Genomic DNA, 11,041 nt, shown 5'->3' on the forward strand with positions numbered 1-11,041 from the left:
TCTTAAGAAACACTTGCCTAGAAGATTCATTCCTACAACCTTATTTATGCATTCTTTAGATGCACAATATGTACCAGGTCAATGACCTTGTTTGAGGATGGAGAGAGAGATTTAGTATACAACCTTGGATAGGTTTTTATTTCCCTCCTCACATTCTGTAGTGACAATAATTTGTCAATTGTCAACTTCCAATTTAATAGAGTTTCTAAAATTGTTCCTGAGTTTGTATTACTGTATGTGAAAACTTTAAAAGTAGAACTTCATTATTGTAAGTCGTACCCTGGAGAGCTCACTCTTTCTACTCAGTTGTGTGTGCTGTGGAGGGTAACGGCTTCAGAAACGTTCTAGCATAGGTTGGGGGTGGAGATTGTGCTCAAAGAACATAATTATCTGCAATAGTAAAAGCACCTTTGCCATGAGAATTTAGTATTAAAAAAAATCTCAAACAAACATCAACAGAAGGGAACACTCTCTGAGGGGCCCTTTTTTCAAGGATCCCATCTGCAACTTCGCTGACTCTGAAGCCATTGGGCATGTTCAGGGTCATTGGGTCGCTACTGAGGGTCCTTTTCAAACATCAAAAGCAAAGGCCCCTACTCTCCTCTTATCTTTTCTTCATCCTCCCTGTGTCTGTCTCACTCTCCGAAGGAAGGGTTGTCGTTTATTGCATAACTGTGTAAAACAGAGGGCAGATGAAGACTAGCCCCTTTTAAAAATGTCTCCTTTTTTTCTTTGGTTCATCCTTTATCTTAGCTAGACATCCATCCGTTGTTGTTGTTAGGTGCCTGGAGTTGGTTCCAACTCACAGTGACACTCTGCACAACAGAACGAAACACCCTCTGGTCCTGGAGACTCCTCAGAGTCCATAGTTGCATCCACTGCACCAACCCACCTCAGCAAATGTCCTCCTCCCTTTCACAGGCCTTTGACTTTACCCAAGTGGCGTCCTTTTCCAGGGATGGGTCTCTTCTGAAAACATGTTGAAATTAGGTGAGCCAAAGTCTCAGCATCCTCAAATCTAAAGAGCATTTTGGCAGTACTTCTTCCAAGAAAGATTTATGTGTTTTATGCAGTCAATGGCCCCAGTCTCTAGAATCTGATTGCCAGCCAGTTAATCTTTAGATTCTGTATGGAGACTCAAGGGTTGGGCTTCAGCTCCGACCTCCAGATTCAATGTCAAAGCTCCTTTGCTCCCTTCACTTTCCTTGGCCTTATTCTCTTGCTCTAGCTGAGTTGCCAAGGATTTGTCTTATTTGATTCTGCAACAATGTTCATAGAAGCAGCAGTGCAGAGATCGAAAGACTAGTTGCAGTAGGTAAATCTGCTGCATAAGACCTCTTTAGAATATTGAAAACAAGGATGTTATTAGAGGACTAGGTACCCTTGACTCAAGTCATGGTATTTTCCACTGCCTTACATACTTGTGAAAGTTGGACACTGAATAAGGAAGACTGAAGAAAAGCTAATGCTGTTGAATTGCACAGAAACAATATATATTGCAAGTGCCATGGCCTGCGAAAAGGACAAACATCTGTTTGGGAAGAAGTACAGCCAGATTGCTTCTTAGAGGCAAGGCTGGAAAGACTTCTTACATACTTTGGATGTGGTGTCAGGAGAGACTGGAGAACATCGTGCTAAATAAAGTGGAGGGGCATGAAAAAGATTCAAAGGCCCCCAAGGAGATGGATTATCACAGTGGCTGCAACAATGGGTTCAGGCTTAAGAACAATTGGGAGGATGGCAGAGGCCGAGTAGTGTTTCATCCTGTCCCACATAGGGTCACTATGAATTGGAACTGACACGATGGCACGCAGCAACAAAAGCAAGAACAGCTGACAGTCACGGCCAGCCCTGTTCTTTTTCACTTGGGCATGGCAATCTCACATGGGCAGTACTTGTTGTTCCCTGAGTCCCGTGGCACTCGTGAGTGAGAGCCCCACTGTATGGAACCACGTGGGTGAAGATCTCACTCTTCCAAACCCACCAGGCGGTGGCCCCACCCTGGGAGACCGCAGCGGCCTTCCTGCTACCCTTTGAGACAGAGGCGGTTCTTCGTCCTGTGCTCCTCCTCGCTCTTCAGGTTCTGCTCTCTACTTCCTTGGCCTCTCGGCTCAGGCATCAAGGACCAGCTAGGTCTCTGCCCTTAGTGGGCAAGTGTTACAAAGCTCTTTAACTCTCATAAGTATTCCGAGGTGACCACTCAGTCTGAAGGCACTCAGTCACCTGGGCCATTTCTGGGCTTTAGTTTTCCTCCTTTGCTTCTGAGCCCTCAATAGAATTTCCTGCGGCATCCATAATTTCACCAATAATTTTCAAGAACATCTAGACATTCATGAATAGAAACCTTAACATTTTTAAGTCTCTATTTAGTATCCAATTCTAAAATCATGTCCATATTTTAGGTGTCTGTTAGAACAGTCCCCCCTCCTCTGATCAAATTCTGCGTTAGTTATCTAGTGCTGCTATAACATGAATACAACCAACAGATCACTGTAACACACATAAAGCGACTATTTCGTAGTTCAGGAGGCTGGAAGTTTGAATTCACCATCCTGCCTCTAAGGAAAGACTCGCTCTCTGTCAGCCCTGGAACATGTTTATCTCTATTCATCTATGTCGATAGAGAATTCCTTGGGGATCTCCATGTGACGTGAATCATCCCTGTACTTTCAGCACAGGAACCTCATGTCCAAAGGACATACTTGCTCTGCTCCAGCTCTTTTTTCTTGGTCATGGATACCGCACCGTAGGACAAGGACTGCAGTGGTTGTGGTTGCTGTTTGGTGCAATCTAGTCCGTTCTGACTCATGGTAACCCTATGCACGCTGCCGGGCCTGCTCCATTGTCCCAATTGTGCGTATGCTGCCGCCCATTACCTCAGCCATGGAGTCAACCGTCTCCTTGAGGGCCTTCCCTTTTTCATTGGCCCTCTACTGTATCGAACACGATGTCCTTCTCCAGGGACTGCTCTCTCTTGACAACACACCTCTCCTGAAACATGTAACACCAAATCTCACCATTCTTGCCTCTAACAAGCACTCTGGCCATACTTCCACCGAGAGAGGTTGTTTTGTCCTTTTAGCAGTGCATGGCACTTTCAATACTCTTCTCCAGCGCCACAATTCAAATGCATCAAGTCTTCTTCGGTCTTATTTTACAGTCATTCAGTGTTCAAATTTCACATTCATATAAGGAAAATGAAAACGCCTTGACTTGGGGAAGCCCTTTATGTAGCATTAGTCCTCAAAGTAGCATCCTTGCTTTTCAACACTCTAAAGAGGTCTTGTGCAGCAGATTGACCTAATGCCACTCGTTCTTTTGCTTTCTTGACTGCTGCTTCCATGAGCATTGATTGTGAATCCAAGCAAGACAAAATCCTTTGCATCTTGAACCTTTTCTCCATTGATCATGATGTCACTTATTGGTCCAGTTGTGAGGATTTGGGTTTTCTTTACATCAAGGTGTAATCCATCGTAATCCTTATTGAAAGTGGCAATTTTTTGCCTTCATCAGCAAGTGCTTCAAGTCCTCCTCACTTTTAGCAAGCAGGTGTATCATCTGCATATTGCAGGTTGCTAAAAATATTCCTCCTATCCTGATGCCATATCATTCTTCATATAAGCTAGCTTCTCTGATTATTTTCTCCGGATACAGATTGAATCAGTGTGGTGAGCGAATAAAACCTTGACACACAGCTTTCTTGATTTTCAACCTTACAGTATTATCTTATTCTGTTTTCCTCCTGATCCATGTACAAATTCCACATGAACACAAAGAACTATTTTTGGAATTCTCATTCTTCTCAAGGTTATCCATAGTTTGTTATGATCCACACAAATGCCTTGGTGTAGTCAATGAAATACAAGTAATCATCTTCTGGTATTCTTTGTTTTGAGCCAAGTTCCATCTGACATCAACAATAATATCCCTCGTTCCACATGCTTTCTGAATCCAGCCTGAACATCTGGCAGCTCCCTGTCAATGTACTGCTGCAATCATTGGTGAATGATGTTTAGTGAAATTTTACTTGCATGTGATATTAGTGATATTGTTCTGTAGCATTCTGTTGGGTCACCTTTCTTTGGAATGAGTATAAATATGGATCTCTTCCAGTCAGTTGGCCCAGTAGTTGTTTTCCAAATTTCCTAGCATAGCTGATGACTGCGTCAACTTGTTGAAATATTTCAATTGATAATCCACCAATATGTGGAGTCTTGTTTTGGGCTAATGCTTTCAGTGCAACTTGAACTTCTTCTTTCAGCAACTTCTTTCAGTGCAACTTGAACTTCTTCTTTTCTTGGTTCTTGCTCATATGCTACCTCCTGAAATAGTGGAATGTTGACTAGTTATTTTGGGTACAGTGATTGCATTCTTGCTATCTTCTCTTGATATATCCTCTGTCATTCAAAAGTTTGTCCATAGACTCTTTCAATCTTGTAGTTTAAAGCTTGAATTTTTTTCTTAAGTCATTTCAGTGTAAGATATTCTAAGCATATTCTTCCCTTTGGGTGTTCTCATTTCATGTCATTGCCCATTTCATTATATTTCACTGTATCTTTTTGAGCTTCCCTTTGAAATTTGAAATAGCTCATTCAAATCCGCTTGCAACTAATGGGCCAATCACATCTTATCACACTCCAGGGGATGATTTCATCATTATATAGCTGTCAACATACATCTTTGCTTACTTGCCAGAGTCCGCACAACCATGGCACAGCCAAGCGAACACGTATTCAGAAGAGGTACAATTCAATCTATGGCATTATTGATGGTTTGGTCTGGGCTGGTGAGATAGTTAAAGCTTATTGTGCCAACGTGGGGGTTGGCACATGTGGGGTTAATTGAAGGGCAGACAGATACATGGCTTGATGAACCTAGCCTTTATACTTCTCGGGACTCTTGCTTTCTGATGGTCAGACCAGGATGCAGCTTCCTTAGCCAGTTCCCTGCTTTAGCTTTCAAGGCTCACTTCCTTGAAGACATCATGGAGGAAAAGCCACATGGACCTACCCCGAAGCAGCCCTGGGTGCTGGAGCAGCCATGTAGAGACCCCTGTCAGTGCTGAGATGTTTACACATTCTTGCTTTCTGGCCAGGGTGCAGTTGCTTTAGCCAGTTCCCTGCTTCAGCTTGCAAGGCTCACTTCCTGCAAGACATCCACAAGGAGAAGCCAAATAGACCTACCCTGATGCAGCCCTAGGTGCTGGAACAGCTGTGTGGAGACCCCTGCCAGCGCTGAGATGCTTACACATTCACTGATTCGGCTTTTCTCCTGCAGTCGGCATCATTGCGTCTGCTTTGTGAGATGGAGGACTTTGTGGATTGGTGTTGGACATATGGGTTAATGTTGTACTTGTGGGCTTGGGCAGCACTGTGTTGGGGTGTTTTCTTGATGTGCACTTAACCTTGATTTAAAAATCTCTCTTACACATGAGTTTCTGTGGATGTGTTTCTCTAAAGTACCCAGACAAATACAATGGAAGAATGGAATTTAAAGGAATGAAATTTTTACACAATCTTTTGGAACTATTTTCTACTTGGACATAGGAACCGACAGAAATGAAAATACTATTTCAGACCACACACTCAGTTCTTCTTCTCAGAATTATCTACTCTGGAAATGTCACAAAGCCAAAGTAGCCCTTCCCTTTAAGGACACAGATGGTTGAGGGAATTGAGGTCAGGGTAGCAACAGCAGTAGAGTCCCCCCAAAAAAAACTTGGCTGAATTTCTGAGAAATATTCTGACAGAAAAATAAAAACATCTTTCCATGCAAAAAACAGGCCAGGCTGCTAATAACATGAACAGTCTGCAATGGCCAACAAATCTGCTCTGTAGGTGGCACTGGGAAAGTTTCCTCCAGTTCACTTAGCTTGAAGGATTGCTCAGGGGTTCTGTGGGTATGCACTGTCCTCCTGAAGCCTGAGCAGTCCTCCTGAGTCAAGGAGTACAGGAAGTCAACAGCATTATCTTCCGAGGTTTCTTTATTGTTTGCATAATGCAAACTTAGACTTTAAATGGAATTCCATTTTTAATCTTTCTTACACTTTTTTTTAATCATCCTCTTAAACTGTCAGCAGCAGTTATTTCAGCCTGAGAAAGCTTGGCCCATTTTGTAGAAAACTGAAGAACAGTATCATGTCCATGTGGGTGCAAATATTTTCTCAGCATAACTCAGCAGCACTCATGAAGAAAATGTATAAGGATGTGGGAGGGCATTGGCATATACAATATTACAGGCTACAAGATTGCTCTTAGTGTGAACTTGACTGCATCTCAGTCACTCACACAAAAAAAGGGGATTGAAGGGATTCAGGGTTCCTCATTTGGGAGCCCTTACTGGATTTCAAGTCCCCCTTCTCTAAAGTGGATTCACAGTGTAGTGTCAGAGGTGCTTATGCCTTGTTCAAATAGGATGATTTTGTATTGTCTGTTGCTCATCTAGGTGCCTTGACACCCCACCCCACCACAATAAGGTTATGTGCTTCCGCACTAAATCATCTGTAACATAGACAAGTCAAGTGTATATCTATCTATCTATCTATCTATCTATCTATCTATCTATCTATCTATCTATCTATCTATTCTGTGTTATGTCCTTTCAATTTTGCAATAAACTGAGTTTCTTGACAAGGTGTTAAAAGTCTAGCCCTTGAGATTATTTAATTTCTAAATATTTCTGGCTCATTGACTATCAATCTGTTCTTTTCTACATTACCCACAGGTGGGTAGTTTTGACTTTGCTCATGTTTTATGCAATAAAAAATGCAAATGCCTAGAATTGGGAGAAAACAAGGCTAAATTCAGCATATGGGGAAGAGAGAAACACAGTTGTTTCCAGTTAGCGATGCAGGCTATCACAAGATTTGGAAAGGAGCTTGTGAAAGGAGAAAGGTGTGGGGGATACAACACAGTAGAGGTTATGCTGGGGCGTTTGAAGTTTCTAGCAGAACTCCTAGGTCCCTTTATGGTGCATCTATTTCATGAGAAGTGACTCTTGAAAGACAATTTATTGTCTCCCGAGTAAAAGCTACTTGTTCCAACTTCTTCTTTTTTTTTTTTTTTTTTAGGGGAGAGCGCTAACGCAGTCCCCCACTACCAGAAATTATGCAGTTGAGTTTCCCACATTTGGGGAAATCGCAGGGGTCAGCACATCTGGAGTGCAATGGATAAGCCTCGCCCTGGGAAAACCACCTTCGTGATCATGGTATCTCCCCTGCCAGGTAAGTATTTGTTCCAACTTCTTAATCATAAAAAAGAGAATAAGAGACATCCATCTTTGGTCTTATTCATTAGATCACACAGTCTACTATGTGTTTGGAAGAATATACTCTCTCTACCTTGCATAAGGAGTCTAGTGGCGTACTCAGTTACGTTTTGGACTGCTAACCACAAGGTAAGCAGTTGAAAACTACCTTTAGCTTCCAAGGCACAAAGAAGAAACTTTCTACTCCTTTTAGACTTAGTCTCAAAATCCCTATAGACTCTGCAGTGTAGAGTTGCTACAAATTGACTCAATGCAGTGAGTTCTTGTATCTAGTGTTAGTTGCTCTTCAGTCAATTTCCACTCATGGTGACGTCATGTGTGTCAGAGTAGAATTGTGCACCCCCGGCGGCTTTCCAATGACTAATTCTTCAGAAATAGATCAGCAAGTCTAGTTCCTAGTGTACCTTGACCTTCAATTCTGGGTTAGCCACCAAGTGTTTGAATTGCATCTCCCTGGACTCTATTGTCCTGAAAAGAAACCCTTTATATTTATCCATAAATTCACATGGCCTTGACCTTAGGGGGCTTGGGGGTAGCTAGTTCAGTCCATAGACTGTTTGTTCTCTTCTTATCTCCCCTCATCTTTTCTTCATTTGTTTGCTATTCTTCCAAGACACACTTGCTTGTCCTTTAAGCAGACCGTGGTGATTTCAATATGCTTCTCCGGCCCCACAATTCATATGAAAATACTGTCATGTAGAATTAAAAATTCACCTTTCTTGTAGAAACCTGAGCAACTTGAGATGCTGAGTTTTAAATAATAAAAGAATAATTTGAAAATAAGAGGTAATTACCTTTCTTGGTGGTCTGTGTTTTATTTTGCTAACATGTTTAAGTCTATTTTTATTTACGTAATACAATGAGAAAAACTATCCAAATAACAAAACATTCCTTGTTTGATTTCTACTGAAGTCTAGGAATGTCCTAGAAGGTGCCTGTACCCGATGAAAGAGTTTATTTCTCTCCTGGTTTCTTGAATAAACATGACTACTCCTTTGGGGACAGTCTGAAGAGATCAAGAAAATTATCTGCAGGAGAGATTAGTAAGCCCCTTGCGAAGGTCAGACTTCAGACACACACTAGTTAAGCAAGCTGGCAAACAATAGCATCGTCAGAGACCCACAGTGAGTATTGAGTTTATGACTAGTCTCGTAATGTCAGTAAAAGGGATAACACTCCTCTCCCCTCAAGTGAAGTTTGAAATGGCAAATTCACTTGCATTGGCCAGGAACACATTTCCAGGCAGAACGTACTTGAAATCTTCCAAGGAAATAGATCAGATCTTTTATATTAAGAATATAAAGATTATGAAGGGTGAGGAAAACGGGAGGGAAACTGTAGTTTCTACAGAGTGTCATATGTGTGTGTAGACGCTGGAGTCTGCTTGCCCACTGATCCTGTGAGCAAAAGAGCAAAATGATAATAAGCTCTGGACTATCCTCCTCCAGGTTGTTGCTCTAGTTCAGCCCATTGCTGTCGCTATTATGTCCGTTTATTTCATTTAGATTCTTCCTATTTTTCCCTGATCCCTTCATTTACCCAGCATGATGCTCTTCTTCAGGGAAGAGAACCACCGGATAACATTCCCAAAGTAAGTGAGACTCCATCCTGGCTTCGAAAGAACATTCTGACTGTGAATGTAAATATAAATATATATAATATAAATATATATTTATACATATATATTTAAATTCTTTATGAATATATACAGGTCATCTCAATTGTAATCACTCAAAATTAAGTCATGCCTTATAGTAGTCTTTTTTTCCTATTATTTTTCCGAATCTGAGGTTCATTGTGACACACGCAGAAGTAAGGGTAAGTATTTACATTTCACCTGGCTAATACCATGTATAGTTATTCATTAACTGAGAGATATGGTTGGCCTCTTCCCTCTGACTTGGAACTTTGCGGCGGATGAGAGATGGCATCCTTTGGGAAAACCAGGCATAAATACTGTCGGACGACACAGAGAGGGTTTCCCTACCACTTGAATATGCAAGTGATCCTGTTCTTCAAGTCCTAAAATATAAAGCAGTTAGTGTCCCACGAGGAAGGAGTAGTGGCCAAAGTAAACTTTAACTAAGTCCATGTCAGAAAGTATTTAAGTGGGCAATTTTCTCAAAAGGAGCTAGAGAAATCCATTGGCAGAATACGTTGAAGGAGAGGAGCCAAAATATAAAGACAACATCTGACATTCAGCAAGAACTTGACAGTAACGATATCGTTAGTGACCCGAGCTTATTAGTGCGAAATAAAAATTGTTTTAGAAAGACGCGATTAAATATTTATTTTGGCATTCTAAACGGCCTTGCTTCGGTTTTAAAATAGAATGAATTAAAAAAAATCAAAATTCCTTTGGTTCATACTAGAGTATAACATCACAGATCTTCCCTCTCCCGTGCCAGTCTGTGATCGGCCTTCTTCTCTGTGGGTCTCAAGAATTGGTTAAGAATAAATGTCACTGTAAGTGAAAATGCTGGAAGAGCCCTCACCACTGGATGGCACATGGTCTGATAAAGCTGTGGTTTTATTGCTAACGAGCCCTAGTGGTACAATGGATGACTGCTCACTGCAAGATCAGTGTTTCAAACACTGCCCAGTGGCTCTGAGGGCGTAACGAGATGGCAGCTTACTCTCTTAAAGGTAACCATGATCGACAGATGGGAATAAATGAGATACCAAACAGAGAGTATTGGAAAGATGACAAAGGACTTCAAAATGATAAATCTGACTTGAATGGTTAAAACCTTGCCAACTTGATCCCCTCTCTGATACACTTGGAGCCTGATCTGGTTTCCAAGATTTTCCATGTTGTTGTTGTTTTTTTGTCTTAGTTTATATTGGGGTAAATCTTTGATGTGTTTTGCCACTGTGGGCAGCCGTCTTAAATCTTTGTTATATGCCTTTCTGTTTGTCCGTATATGAAACCCCGGATTGATGAGCCTGTAGAGATAAATAGAAAAGGGTTCCTGGGTGGGGGAGGAGGGGATGGTGGGAGAGTGTGGTGGTGGGATAAAGGAGAGCTGACATCAAGGCGTTCTTGAAGGAAGAAAATGTTCTGGAATTGATTGTGGTAACAATTGTATGATACTGTTTCATGTGATTGAACCAGAGAATGGTATATTTCTATTAGCTCTCAATAAATCACTGTTTGGGAAAATCCGGCAGTTCTACTCTATCTCATAGGGATTCTACGAGTCATAATCAACTTGATTACACAACAAAATCAACACTTTTATGTATTACCACTGAGTGCAATCGGGATTCATTCAGAAGTGTGTTCATTTATTTATAAGCATTGAGTAGGATACTATGGTTATCTATGACTTGCAGCAGTAAGGTAAAATGTTAAGGAATGTGCTGAGTCCCCAACTTCAGCCTAATTGAAAGTTTAGACTATATACTTTTTTTTCTTTTTGCTCTGAGGGCCTGTCTTGTACATTGTGGGATGTCTAGCAGTGTCCCTGGCCTTCACCCCTAAACATCATAACACCCCGGACAACAAGAAATATCTCCAGACACTGGCGAGTGCCCTTTGGGGATACAACCACCAAGATGGAAAATCTCTGCCCTAAATCATGGCCTGGAAGCAAGCTAATTCACATTGTAATCAGATTTTTCTCTTCCTCTGAAAGTTATTCATACTTTTCACACTAGCTTCTGTGCACCCAATTCTTTGCTTCTATCTCTTGAAAATGTGGCAAATCTTGAACATTTTAGATTTTTCTGCTTTACTAATTTTAAGCTATCAGAGACTAAAGCCTATAGATTC

General features: G+C 41.4%; 1 non-coding gene across 1 annotated transcript; it reads right to left on the bottom strand.

Annotated features, from left to right (window-relative positions):
• Positions 1-7,066: 7,066 nt before the first annotated feature.
• LOC142442113 (U1 spliceosomal RNA) lies at positions 7,067-7,230 on the bottom strand. Its single transcript, XR_012783360.1, has one exon. It is a non-coding gene; the product is annotated as a U1 spliceosomal RNA (small nuclear RNA).
• Positions 7,231-11,041: the final 3,811 nt, after the last annotated feature.

The sequence above is a fragment of the Tenrec ecaudatus genome, chromosome 2 (assembly GCF_050624435.1).
Source record: "Tenrec ecaudatus isolate mTenEca1 chromosome 2, mTenEca1.hap1, whole genome shotgun sequence".
Taxonomy (NCBI): Eukaryota; Metazoa; Chordata; class Mammalia; order Afrosoricida; family Tenrecidae; genus Tenrec; species Tenrec ecaudatus.